The sequence below is a fragment of the Ranitomeya imitator genome, chromosome 1 (assembly GCF_032444005.1).
Source record: "Ranitomeya imitator isolate aRanImi1 chromosome 1, aRanImi1.pri, whole genome shotgun sequence".
In the NCBI taxonomy this organism is placed as follows: domain Eukaryota; kingdom Metazoa; phylum Chordata; class Amphibia; order Anura; family Dendrobatidae; genus Ranitomeya; species Ranitomeya imitator.
In genome coordinates, this window is record NC_091282.1 from 612832317 (window position 1) to 612846744 (window position 14428).

Below are 14428 nucleotides of genomic sequence, written 5' to 3' on the forward strand. Positions count from 1 at the left end.
ACCACCATGGCCTATTTTGATCCAGCTCTTCGAACCGAACTGATTGTGGATGCTAGTCCCGTGAGACTGGGTGCAATTTTAGCACAATACAAGGATGACAATCAAAGTCCCCACATCATTTCCTATGCAAGTAAAAGCTTAACAAGCACTGAAAGAAAATATTCACAACCTGAAAAAGAAAGCTTGGCAGTCGTCTGGGGATGTGAACACTTTCACTTAATTCTCTATGGCGCTCCCTTCACTATTGTCACAGATCATCAAGCTCTCCTTACAATTTTTGGAAATCCCCGAGCTAAAATGCCAGCACGGATTGAACGATGGGGTCTACGTCTACAGGACTATAATTACAAAATTGTTCACAAACCTGTAAAATACAGCAATCCGGCTGATTATCTCTCAAGACATCCCACGAATGATGATTTACCTGTGCATTCCTCTATTGAAGAATACATCCACTTTGTTGCAGCTCACGCCGTGCCAAAAGCACTTTCTGTTGATCAGTTTGTGAATACGACAACAAGTGACAAGACACTCTGTGCCTTAATACAAATTATCCAAAATAGAAGGTGGCATGAAATTCAAAAGAAAAATTTTCCTGAAGATGGGATTGATCTGAAAGAGTTAAAACTATTTTCAAATGTACGTGATGAATTATCAGTCACTGAAGATCAACTCATCCTTCGTGGTACCAAACTGGTTGTACCTAAGGCCTTGCGCAACCTAGTCATACAGATAGCACACGAAGGTCATCTAGGAATTGTTGGCACAAAAAAGTTAGTCAGAGAAAAAGTGTGGTTCCCAAATATGGATAAATTGGTGGAAGAGAAGATTGGACATTGCTCCACTTGTCAATTAATTACTCCATCATCAACTCTAGAGCCATTACAAATGTCTCCTTTACCCACTGCTGTATGGGAGGAAGTGGCAGTCGACATATATGGACCATTACCAAATGGCCAATACATTCTAGTAACAATTGATGAATATTCTAGATACCCTGTCATTTCATTCATCTCTTCAACGTCTGCTAATAGCGTCATACCAGAACTGGACGACAAATTCTCTGCATATGGCATTCCAAGAGTGGTCAAAACAGATAATGGACCTCCATTCAATGGACATGTGTTTGCACAGTTTTCTGAATACTTGGGGTTCAGCCACAGAAAAATCACACCTTGCTGGCCGCAAGCTAACGGAGTCGTAGAACATTTCATGCGCACCATGGGGAAACGAATCAAGGCAGCTAGCCTGGAGCACACCCCACTGAAACAGTCACTATACAAATTCCTGTGCAATTACCGCAACACGCCACATTCCACCACTAATGCTGCGCCATCTCATCTAATGTTCAGCAGAACTCTTTGTACACGGATCCCTGATGTGACCAGTCATCCCTTACCAAATGACTCTTCAGTGCGATCAACGGATTTCTTTAACAAGCAAGCCATGAAACATTATGCAGACAGAAGGCGACGGGCACAGCCATGTGCCATCAAAAGAGGTGATATGGTTGTTGTGCGTCAAAAATCAACCAACAAAACCTCAGCTGTATATAGTCCTGCAAAATATAATGTTACTGAGAGAAAAGGCAGTATGGTCACGGCTGAGCGAGACGGACACTCCATCACTCGAAATTCCTCACATTTTAAAATCATACCGCAGAACAATGGTAATGAACTCCCACCAGTGGAAGATTTGATACCCGACGGTGGAGAGGACCAACAAGAGGTGACTGATCCATCAGCACTGGACACCCCCAATGAACCCAGACATTACCCTACACGGGAAAGAAGGGCTCCATCGAGACTTATTGAAGAGATATAGTTTAAAAAAAAGGGGGAATAAGACAATACAGACATATGGTTTTTCTTGGACATTTTCGTATTGTTACATTGTCAATATTTGTTTTAGGTTCATATATATATATATATAAAAAAAAAAAAGAGGGATGATGTAATGTATAAGAATTAGATCTGTCTCTTTAAGAAAGCGAGGGCGGGAGTTGAGAGTAGTTTCAGTTTCAGTTCTGGCCTGAGGAGGAAATCTTATGCTGCTGTTATGTTGTGTGCTGGAGGAAAAGAGGAGAATAAAATACAGTTAAAGCTTACTCTCTCTTAAATTCCTTACACCGTGTGGACAGTACAGGGAGGAGGATGCTTCTCAGGGGGCAATACAAACTGGTGGCGTTGCAAGGTCAGGTACAGGGTTTTTGCGGGACACAAGTGATGTTGATTTGCAAGAAAGTGCTCCTCAACCCAGCACAAGCAGTGAATTGACACCTGGAACATTGGCCCACATGGCTGAGTATGCCTTGCGTATCCTAAAAAGGGACCCCCGCATTATCAAAATGATGACCGATGACGATTACTGGTTGGCCTGCCTCCTGGATCCACGATATAAAGGAAAATGACAAAATATCATGCCACATGAGAACCTTGAGCAAATATTGGCTACCAAACAAGCAACTCTTTAGACCGTTTGGTTCAGGCATTCCCAGCACACAGCGGCAGTGATGGTTCTCACACGAGCCGTAGGGGGAAACATGGCAGAGGTGTTAGAGGTGCACAAATCCGAAGTGGCATTGGACAGAGGGGTTTTATGACCAGTTTGTGGAGTGATTTCGCAATGACCGCTGACACGACAGATACTGCTGCATCGATTCAAAGTGACAGGAGACAGCAATTGTCCAGTATGGTTACGAACTACTTTTCCTCCCCTATCGATGTTCTCCCTCACAGGTCATTCCCCTTTGATTACTGGGCATCTAAAATAGACACTTGGCCTGAATTGGCAGAATATGCATTACAGGAGCTCACTTGCCCTGCTGCTAGTGTGCTATCAGAAAGAGTATTCAGTGCTGCTGGTTCAATACTGACCGAAAAAAGGACACGTCTGGCTACCCAGAATGTTGATGATCTAACCTTCATTAAAATGAAGCAATCATGGATTTCAAATTATTTTGCCCCACCTTCCCCTGCTGACACGTAGCTTGCCGGAAAAATGTCTTGCTTTTGGCCTTCTCTTACTTCTCCAATTCCTTCATTTGCAGCTGCTGAATGTCCACCATAGGCCATTTTTATACCTCCCTAAATGGGCTGACTCCCCCCACAGGGCCGTGGTCACCACCTGGTGCAAGCACCCGTGCGAGTGCCGTTTGCCTGGACAGGTGGGTGGGCCCACTCTTGGGCAACGGCACTGGCACAGGGTCCCTCATAGTACAATGAAGTGTCTCTGACGGTGGTGGTGCACAACCAACGTCAGACATACCATCGTAATATGAGGGGCCCTGTGCCAGTACCACCGCCCACGAGAGAGTGTTCCCCCCAGCTCGAACAGTGCTCTACCACTTGCAATACTTACCTCTCCCTGCTCCACCACTGTGTAGTCTGTGCTGTTAAATCCTTCAATGGCACTGCCAATACAAATTTGTTGAAATGATAGATGATAGTTAAAATATACAGGGGCCCTGGCCTCCATTTAGACCAGTTAATACTTTGCGCCTACTACAACTGTCTGCTAGTCAGCAGAGGAGCCCACCCCAGTACCTAGCTTTGCCGCCTGTTTAGTCCTGTTACCAATTTTGAACTGCATTTAGCCTACTTTATTATTTGGGCCTACTAACTGTGTCTGCCACTCATTACAGTTGTCCTCCACTGAACAAAGCAATGCCGCCTGTTTAGTCCTGTTACCAATTTTGAACTGCATTTAGCCTACTTTATTATTTGGGCCTATATCTGTGTTTCCTCCTCATCCTGCCCATTGCCCAGCCACTGCTAGATGAGTCTGCTGGTACATTGACCAAGACCACTACATTCCCCTTGCACTCTACACAGCCAGAATCTGACCCTGCTGAAAGTCAGGTTCCCCTTCCCGCATACTATACCACCTTACGCAGGGACAAAGAGGAAGGTGCAGATGAAAGTGCAGGTTCCTTCATCAGGTGGGGGGGCATACTCATTGGCACTGGCACAGGGCCCCTCATAGTACGCAAAAGTGTCTCTGGCAGTGGGAGGCGCCACCGACCGTCAAACACACCGCCGTACTATGAGGGGCCCTGTGCCAGTGCCAACTAGTGGGCCCCCCTGTTTGCTCAGGATCACAGCACTTGCAAAGTTGAAATACTTACCTCTCCCTGCTCCACCGCCGTGACGTATTCCGCGCTTTCTGGGCCCACGAAAATCTTAAGCCAGCCACAACTTTAGCCAAATGAGCCCCTGTTTTCAATGCCTAACTATTATTATAAAGTAAATTAAGATTGACAAGCTTCAGTAATACGAATTGATGTTTTTGGCATTAAAATAGGCACTGTAGGTGCTTTCCTGTCCTCCACTCACTGCCGACTTTGATTCCCCATTGACTTGCATTGGATTTCGTGTTTCAGTCGGCCCCCGACTTTTCGCAATAATCGGACGATTTCACCCGACCTGACTTTTGACAAAGTCAGGTTTCGCGAAACCCGACTCGATCCGAAAAAAGTAAAAGTCGCTCAACTCTAGTTCAAGTGCATTGACAAGTTCATGGAAGCGTTCTGAAATTTTCTTATGCTCTTGTATTACTCAGACCATCTGGTCTCACAGAGTCTTGATAGAGTGGGAACCAAATTCCTGCGGGCTGGCGACTCACGAAAGAAGGATGTTGTATCCTTAACCATTGCAATTGTGTTTCTTATTTCTGGTAGTTTGCTAGCATCATTGACCACAAGATTTAGTTTGTGGCTTGAGCAATTGAAAAATAAAGATTTAATGCAATTTTTCTTCAGAATGGAATACACACCACCTTCTTTTCCAGCCATCGTAGAACAACCGTCAAATCCAAATCTAACACAATTCTCTGGTGAAAGATTCTGGTCAACTAAAAAACTCTCAATTGCGCTAGCGATTGTAGGGGCATCTTGAGATTTCAGCTCAACATAGCCTACAAATTCCTCTCTGATTTTTTCTTGACTCTCATCATAAAACTGCAATCCGATAGAAAGCTGTTCTTTTCCAGCGATATCTGCTGTTTCATCAGCCAGTACAGCGTAAGCTTTTGCTTGTTTACAATGTTCGATAATTCTTTCCTTTACAACTTCACTTCATAATCTTATAATCTCATTTTGAATTTTTGATGAAGTATAGAATGCATTGTTTCTATATCTCTCTAAGTGACTCTTTAGCTTCTGATCATCACAGTCAATTCTCAAATTTAAAAGGTCAAAGAAAACCCCCTCAACTCCTTCCTTTCTTCTAAATGGCAAATCATGAGTTCCACAAAATATGATACAAGAAATAATTGATGACAATATTTGTTTGTTTTTTTCAATTATCTTCTGGTGACCACTTTGCAACTGGACATCACTTGGAACATTTTCAAGGAAAGCTTTTGCATCAGCTGTTGAAGTTTTGTGGTAGTGACTACCGACGTGCTTTCTACAATCTTTATGTATATCTTTAAACCTCATACATGGTCTTACCATGAATGACCCCAAAACTCCTTTAACTGTACCGATAGCAGGAGGAGACAGAACATAGTGCATACAAAGAGAACCTTTCAAATTACTTGAGTACACAAACCAAGGAGTATATTGATCTAACCAGCAGCGGTAAATTTTATTTTCAAATGGCTGGCATCAGAACCAAAATCGTAATTTGATGGTGGAACCTAGGGATTTTCAAGCAATTCCTTCTTTTTTTCTGGTGGTAACTTAAGGGCGTGACCAACATAACGACCAATGTCATTTTCATGGTAGCCATCGTATTTTTCAATTCTTTTAGTGGTCCCAGTCCCAGGGACAGCTACGTGTACAGGTGAAGAATTACTAGACCCTTTTTCCATAATCGACTCCGAATCCGATGGTTCGGTCAGTTACGTTCCATCTTCATCACCATCATTGCTTCCAATTCCACTACTGTCATCTTGATCATTTTTCAGTTTGAGAGGTTTTCTGACTGAAAATCATAGAAATTAACATAGTACAGTTTGTAGGTGATTTATCTTTCATACATACTAAAAAAATTACCTGGATAGCGGATTTACACCTTTATCGACTACGCTGGAACTTAACCCCCCTATTTACAAAGTAATATAGACTCGGCATTCGCAACCCTCGTGAATGTTGAGGGATTACTGTACAGATAAAATATACGTCTTCTAGCCCTTGACTCAATACCTTCAAATTTTGAGATGTTACGTTAGTATAAAATTAAGTAAAGTTGGCCAATGTATGTTTATATTATAGACCAGTGATGAACGAATGGCGTAATATTCACACTCACTATACTCGTAATAAGTACTTTTTAATACTCGCATATTCATCCTAATAGTGAGTACAGTGTAAGTCAATGAGTGATTGGCTCCGCCCACACACATCTGGCCATAAACTGAGTCTTTCCGGGACAGGGTGGGAGGGGGGGGGCTTTTTCACATTTCTACTATATAAAAAACCTTGGGGTGCTCCCCAGAGAGAGCCTAACATTCAATATGCCCCCACTGAGGTGCCAGCTCACTTTATGTAGTGAAGGGAGCTGTCAATATGTGTCAGATTGATAATGATCGACACATCACTCACGAGCACCAGCGTTTCTCGCTGAGTAACGAGTATCATGAATACCGTACTATTCGTGGAGAAAATCAAATAGTAACCATAATGGGAGCCCTATGGAGGCTATATATGATATAGGAGCCCTATGGGGGGGCTGTATATGATATGGGAGCCCTATGGGGGGGCTGTACATGATATGGAAGCCCTATGGGACTGTATATGATATAGGAGTCCATCTCATATACAGCCCCCCATAGGGTTCCCATACAGCCCCCCATAAGGCTCCCAGTCCCACATCATATGCAACAGCTCCCCACATTATCTCCCATCTGGTCACTGTCTGATTTATCAAGTATTTCCTTTTTTTTTTAACTTTGTCTTCTTTCCTCCTAGCCGTTCCAGCAGTCTCCCCAGCTTGTGTGTCGGCACTGCACTGCAGGACTCGGGGCACTCAGTGATTGATGTGATCACTGACTCCAGTCACCGCCATGCTGATCTGCAGTGCAGAGCGTCCGGCAGACACTGAGGCCGGGATTAAAGCTCCTACTAGGGGCTGTGGGTGCCCTCCGCTCCGCCGGTGCATCCGGGTGCCCTGCCCTCTGCTTACTGCCAGCGCTGTCTGAGGCAACCGTTACTCTTCCCTACTCAGACAGGTGGCGGTCGGTGGCCTCATCATGATAGGTGCTCGCCCCTTATCTGGGGGGGAGTTGCCCCCCTGCCCCTCGGTGGGTATGCCCATGAAACACATGCGTTTAGGGCGGCCTATCATGTTCCCTAATTGAAGTCCCCCACAGTCACCAGAGTCACCCAGTACCCAGTCAGTGAGATGTAAAGCCCCTTTCCATGCTTGCTCATCCAGGAGTGGGTGTTGAAATTCACACTGGCAGACATAGAATTTTTCAGGGAATGAGTGATGTTGTCTGTGACATGCTGGTGTAGGACAGGCACATCTTTGTTAGAGAAGTAGTTGTGACTGGGCAGCTGATACTAGGGGACAGCGACAGCCATAAGCTTCCGTAAACCATCTGTATCCATAAGGCAGAAAGGCAGCATATCCGTGGTCAACAGATTGGATTGGCCATCCAATTATCAAAGAGATTACAAGCTGTCAGTCACGCAGAACCGACCGCTGTGATTTTTGGAGACAATAAATACAATAAATAAATACAGGCTGATTGGACGTCATTCTTCTTTTGAGGCTCACACCATCAGGGTGTTCCATCCCCTCTCCCTCAGAGTAGCAGTCATATACCGGCCCCAAACTCACCCACCCACTTCCTTGACCACTTTTATGCGTTGTGGCCACATTGTCCTCATAATTGACAACCCTTATCCTGGGAGACTTCATCAGCTACACCTCCCCAACTGCATTCCAGCTTCTATCTCTAGCCAATAGTGATGAGTGAGTACGCTCGTTACTCGAGATTTTCGAGCATGCGCAGGTGATCTCTGAGTATTTTTGGCATGTTCAGAGATTTAGTTTGTGCAACATTGAATAAATCAGGTGAATGCTGAGGGATACAAAGGGGAAGAACAACTCAAGGTGGCAGTTTATATATATCAATTTCACTTAGCGTGACTCGGGTGCCTGTGTCTTCTCCTTGGTTGGGTGGCTGGCTGCCGGCTGAGTCCGGTTGCTGAGTTCTTCTGCTTCCCTACCTAATAAGTCAGTTTCCTTTTGGCAGCAATGGGCGGTCACCGGTATGAGCCACTGAGCCCCTAGTCCATTATGCTGCTGCGCAGCCAAGAGTAGTCCACGGCAATCCTCCATTCAGCATGCACTCTTCTGCTCACATGATGAAGTCTGAAGGTCCTTGCTGCGCCCAACCTTTATTGCTGCCGAGTGGCCTATCTTTACTCGTGGCTCAGCACCGGTCCTCACTGACACCTCTCTCTGGAGGGAGGCCCCTCTCTATTCCCACAAAAACCCTCTTACCATTTTCTTGTTCACTACGCCCCCTCTACACAGGTTAAGGGTCTGCTCCGTCCTCAATTTCTTCCCCCCTGCAACAGTAGGCCCAGCCTCAGCAGTTCCAGACCGGGTGCCTTGTCAGCACCCACAGCCCGGTCTTCTCCTCTACACCCCCATTCTCCTTTAACTCGCCATTCCACGGGCGAGAGCTCTTTCACCAGGCGTTCACATTTCTTAACTTCTTGGATGATTCAATGCCAGATTAATTGATCTTGCCCATAACAGGTGGGGGGCACTCCAGCCATTGCTCGCTCTGATCGGCGTGACCCGGGTTGACTGATGGGAGGTGGGGAGCTACTTTGGTCAAATGGGCCCGCCGCCCCGTGGCTTCCAACATTGGTAACTCAGTGCCCACCTATCCTGTAGTAGCAGACAGCGAAGTATGGGGGTCTGAGGGCAAGGCTGCCACCCATTCTTCCCTGTCATAGTCTAGAACCGTCGAAGTGGGTACCTTAGTAGCTTCCGGCAATTCTTCTCCATCCTCAGGTCCTTTGGACAAGCAGGGCCAAAGCATGCTACAGTGAATCAACCAGGTGGGTGCTCCCTCCATCTGTTCAGGCTGGGTTTCATTCACCAGCCCATCAGAACCGATTCGTTGTGTCACTCAATACGGGATCCACTCCCATTGACTTTCCAGCTTTCCCCGGGGCCGCTTGTCCCAGACTAACACCTGTCCTTCAGACGCCTCTCCAATCTGTCCTCTGTGGTCACTCAGCAACGGGCAGATCTCCTCTCTCCACTTTGTCCTACAGGGGCAGGCATTCCTCTCCAAGGACTGACTCCTCAAATTTACATGACTGTTGGAGGAGTAGGCGAATCTTCGTCATTGGCTGTCCCATGTGAGGCAACTCCTTGACATGTGTCCTATTTTTCCACAAGTCCAATACTCAATTATGAACCTGTCTGGTGGGTGCATCGGTCTGTATCGCTGTCCTCCGGGAGAGGTATACTCCCTCTGTAATCGTTCTTCATCCCAGGATATAGGATTAGATTCTGGGTTCATGCCTGGGGTTTTCCATATCTCTCCTCTAATTCCTATCATCTCCTGCCGTAAGTCACCCCAGGCCATGGGACTCGAATTCAGGTTAGCAACAATGGCTTCTTTTATGCTCCATAGTTTTGCTCTAATTTCTCACATTTTCTACCATAATTCATGTGCCCAGTCTGTAGGGCTTGTGGAAACTATGCTTTCGGGACTTTCTTCTCTCCTCCATTGTCTTTCAGGCTCCAGGCGGGGTCACCCAGCCACGGAGCCCACGAGTTTAATGGCTGCCGTGGCAGGGACCGACCTTGGCTCACACAGCCTCAGACATAGTGTCCTGTGTTTCCACATCTGTTGAAAATCATGTCCCATTCTGCATTGGGTTGTCTCGCTCCTTGGTGGGGTTCAACGGAAGGGTGGGACCTAGAATCACTCCTATCTCTCGACGTTTCTTGGGCCCACTCCGGCTCGGCTTCAGGCGGGGTAGGTACCTCATTGCTCTGGACCATCCCTGCTAGTGCAGCCACCCCTACTCCTGTTCTCTCACTCGCGCCTCCACTCTTACTTCTAGAAAGGTCATACGTGGGCTAGTACCAGGGCAGTTCTGGACATCTGGCAATTCTGGCAAATGTCAGAAGGGCCTGTCTGGTCATGGGCCACCTTGTCTGCTATGTGTGGTGCCCCAGGGTCCTGGTCGTCACAGTGGTATTGCTTTCCTCTCGGGGAGAGTGATGCTACGTTTGGAGGCAAAGAAGGATAACTGCATCCAGGTATCACAAACATGCAACACATTTTCACACTCCATACCACCAGGGGGAGCTTTTGCTCCTATTTATTAGGTCACTCCCCATATATATAAAACTGGTAGTCTGCAGGGATACTTAAAAAGTTCCAGACCAGAGTCTGAGGTGGACAGAGGGTTCAAAGGAGCTGTACATGCCCTCAGAGCTGCAGCTCCCAGAAGGAGACATTTAGAAGGCAGAACTGTATTGCAGCGAGCGTGAAGGAAGTTGTAGCAAAGGAGAGAATACCAGAAGGGGACCAGCCCAACACAGGCTGCCTCCTTCTGAGGTGCAGAATCCCAGTACTTGGAACACCGAGGGAGTAAGGACCTCTATGCTTTGCTCCAGGGACGGGCGGGGCAGCTGATTGCAGGTTGCCTGTCCGCCCTACACCCAGGAGGCACGGCGGCAACCCTCGGAAGCCGGGTCATGCTAGAGTCCCTATAAACAGCCTCAAGCCACCAGTCATACGGGTTTGTCCTATCCGATTACGGGGGACAGAGAGAGAGAGAGAGATACCACATATGTGAGACCCTTATGTGAAGCCATAGGCAGTAAGGGACTACACCACTGCAGCGCAAGGGAAGGCTACTGATTTCCACCTGGACAAGGGGACTCTGGACTTGCCTCCAAACTGGCAGGACTCTGCCTGCCCTGTGATCTGGTGCTCTGGACAGTGGATGCTGAAGTTTTCAGTAAAGGTAACGAGACTGCAATCTTGTGTCCTCGTTCTTCTCTGCGCCTCTCACCATACCACCATCTACACACCGGGAAGCCCTGGGGACATACTTCACCTGTGGGAAGGTATACCATCTAGCTGCCATAACATCACCCCAGCGGACCCCTTAAAGTAGCGTCGGTCATCCTGACCGAATACCACAGGTGGCATCATGAACACAAACTTTATCCCTTTAAAGACCTTTCCCTTTTACACAGACGTCCCAGGGCCACGAACCGGGTAAGCCACCGTGACATCCCTCAGTGAACCCCAGGACCCAGTACTGAGTACCCCACGGCCCTATGTGGGCAATCCATATGTTGTTAACAGAATCGGCGTTCTCAAGACAACCATATTATAAAGAGTTGTGATGGAGCACAAAGTTGATGACTCTGTCACTTACCCCAGCAGGCCATGGATATCATTAGAAATATTGGTCTTGTAGAAAATGTTCCTTTCCTCTATCCAGGGTAATATTAGTGAATTGCCCCCAGACACAGGGCCACGAGTTCTCGCTACCGGTCAGCTTCTGACTAACTTCCTCCCCAACCCCTAGTTTTACCAGTGTGAGGAGTGGCCCAATAAATAAAGCCTTTTTCTCCCCCTAGTGGCCGGAGTGTGAAGTGTAATGTGTTCTGGTGATACCTGGTCAGGAGAACTCCTTTAGTGCCATCAGACGTACCATCACTCCCCTTAGTGGCAGAGCGTCATACTGCAACGACCAGGTCTCTGGGGCGCTGCACTAGTAATATATTTCATCTGGTTCATGGGAAACGGGACAACATGGGCCTGTGTGATTTCATATGCCAGGGCAGAATTTCAGCCCCAGTCTTTACCTGGCCAGTACGCAGGTGTTCTCGCAAAGCCTACTTGAGCAGCGCGTCCCTGAGGCCCGACATAAACTGATCTCTCAATATCATATTGGGGGCCCTATTCCCATGGTCCCCACATCATCCCACTTAGAGATATGCGCATTCACCTCCTTCAACGCATTGATATACTGTGTCACAGTCTCTCCCTCCTGCTAAAGTGGAGAAACACCGCATCTGCAGTTCCCCAGCATCAGTGGAGTCACCAAACATTTCCTCTAGGATCTGCACCACCTTGTCCAGTTTATCCTGCTCATGTGGGGGCAAAACATAACATAGTACTGGGCCGCACCATCCAGGGTTATTAACGCAATCTCAGCTTGCATAGTAGGGGTCATGGGATGCATCTGCATTATGCTTGCCATCTACTGGAGCATATGTTCTTTCTGGCCCTCATCTACAAAGCATACTTCTGGACGGTTGACAAAAAAGCGAGTGGAGTAGCCCATCCAGTAACAGAGTTTGTAAAAATGCTGTGCAATTGCTCACTGCAGCAAAACAAACCTACTTGTCATCCCTCATATGATACCTGTCTCACAACCTTAAACAGCTGTTGAGTGCTTTCAATTCTCTCCTGCGTCCACCAGCTCTCCCTCCCTCTCCTCTCATCTCAGCTGAAGATTTTGCCTCATTCTTCAAGCAGAAGATTGACAATGTAAGGCAAAGCTTTGGCTTAAAGACCCCACAGCCCCTCCTCATAAGTGTAAGAAGGGAGACCGGACAGGGGGTACCTTTGTCGTGCCAGGACCGGAACTGTCGGGACTGTCACCTTTATTATCCGGGGAAAGCTTAGAGACCCGGACTGACCTTTGCACTTGGCAGCAGGGGGCGTAGCTAGTATAAACAGTGCAGAGTGCGCGAAACGGCAGGCAGACTTGGCGGGAACACGCAGCACACAGCAGGGGAAGTTTGGTACTCCGCCTTGCTGAGCACTGTGACAGCGCAGGTCGGTGCTACTTGGTCACTGCTGACACCTATAAAGATTGTAACCAGAGAACTTTATTTTGCCTGTTGGCCCCTTTTGTTCAAGGTACTCAATGCCACAGGTCAGTGAATAAAGTGTGTGTGCCACCTAAGAGATACCAGGTGACTTACAGAGAACTTAACCCTTACTCACCTGAATATTACTGCTAAGCTTTGTCAAGCCCCTACAGTCTGGGAGACTGCTCTTCAGGACCCCGCACAAGACGTCGAGGAGTCTTCTTCACCACCAGGAACCAGATCATCAATGCCTGCAGGTCTACACCGGATTGCCCACATGATGACCATGTCGACACCACTGACTACATCAAAGATTCTGCATGCAGGAAGCCGTCGGACTGATAAGTTTACTCTTAATAACAGTCATTATACAGTGACTTGCGAAAATATTCGGCCCCCTGGAACTTTTCAACCTTTTCCCACATACCATGCTTCAAACATGAAGATACCAAATGTAAATTTTTGGTGAAGAATCATCAACAAGTGGAACACAATTGTGAAGTTGAATGAAATTTATTGGTTATTTAAAATTTTTGTGGAAATTCAGAAACTGAAAAGTGGGGCATGCAACATTATTCGGCCCCTTTACTTTCAGTGCAGCAAACTCACTCAAGAAGTTCATTGTGGATCTCTGAATGATCCAATGTTGTCCTAAATGCCTAATGATGATAAATATAATTCACCTGTGTGTAATCAAGTCTCTGTATAAATGCACCTGCTCTGTGATAGTCCCAGGGTTCTCTTTGAAGCACAGAGAGCATCATGAAGACCAAGGAAGACAACAGGTAGGTCCGTGATACTGTTGTGGAGAAGTTTAAAGCCGGATTTGGATACAAAATGATTTCCAAAATGTTAAACATCCCAAGGAGCACTGTGCAAGCGATCATATTGAAATGGAAGGAGTATCATACCACTACAAATCTACCAAGACCCGGCCGTCCCTCTAAACTTTCATCTCAAACAAGGAGAAGACTGATCAGAGATGCAGCCAAGAGGTCCATGATCACTCTGGATGAACTGCAGAGATCTACAGCAGAGGTGGGACGGTCTGTCCATAGGACAACAATCAGTCGTACACTGCACAAATCCGTCCTTTATGGAAGAGTGGCAAGAAGAAAGCCATTTCTCAAAGATATCTATAAAAAGTGTTGTTTAAAGTAGAAACAAGCCACCTGGGAGACACACCAAACATGTGGAAGAAGGTGCTCAGATGAAACCAAAATCTAACTTTTTGGCAACAATGCCAAAAGATATGTTTGGCATAAAGCAACACAGCTTATCACATTGAACACACCTTCCCCACTGTCAAACATGGTGGTGGCAGCATCATAGTTTGGGCCTGCTTTTCTTCAGCAGGGACAGGGATGATGGTTAAAATTGATTTGACGGTGGATGGAGCCAAATACAGGACCATTCTTGAAGAAAACCTGTTGGAGTCTGCAAAAGACCTGAGACTGGGACAGAGATTTGTCTTCCAACAAGACAATGATCCCAAACATGAAGCAAAATCTACAATGGAATGATTCACAAATAAACGTATCCAGGTGTTAGAATGGCCAAGTCAAAGTCCAGACCTCAATCTGTGAATCTGTGGAAAGAGCTGA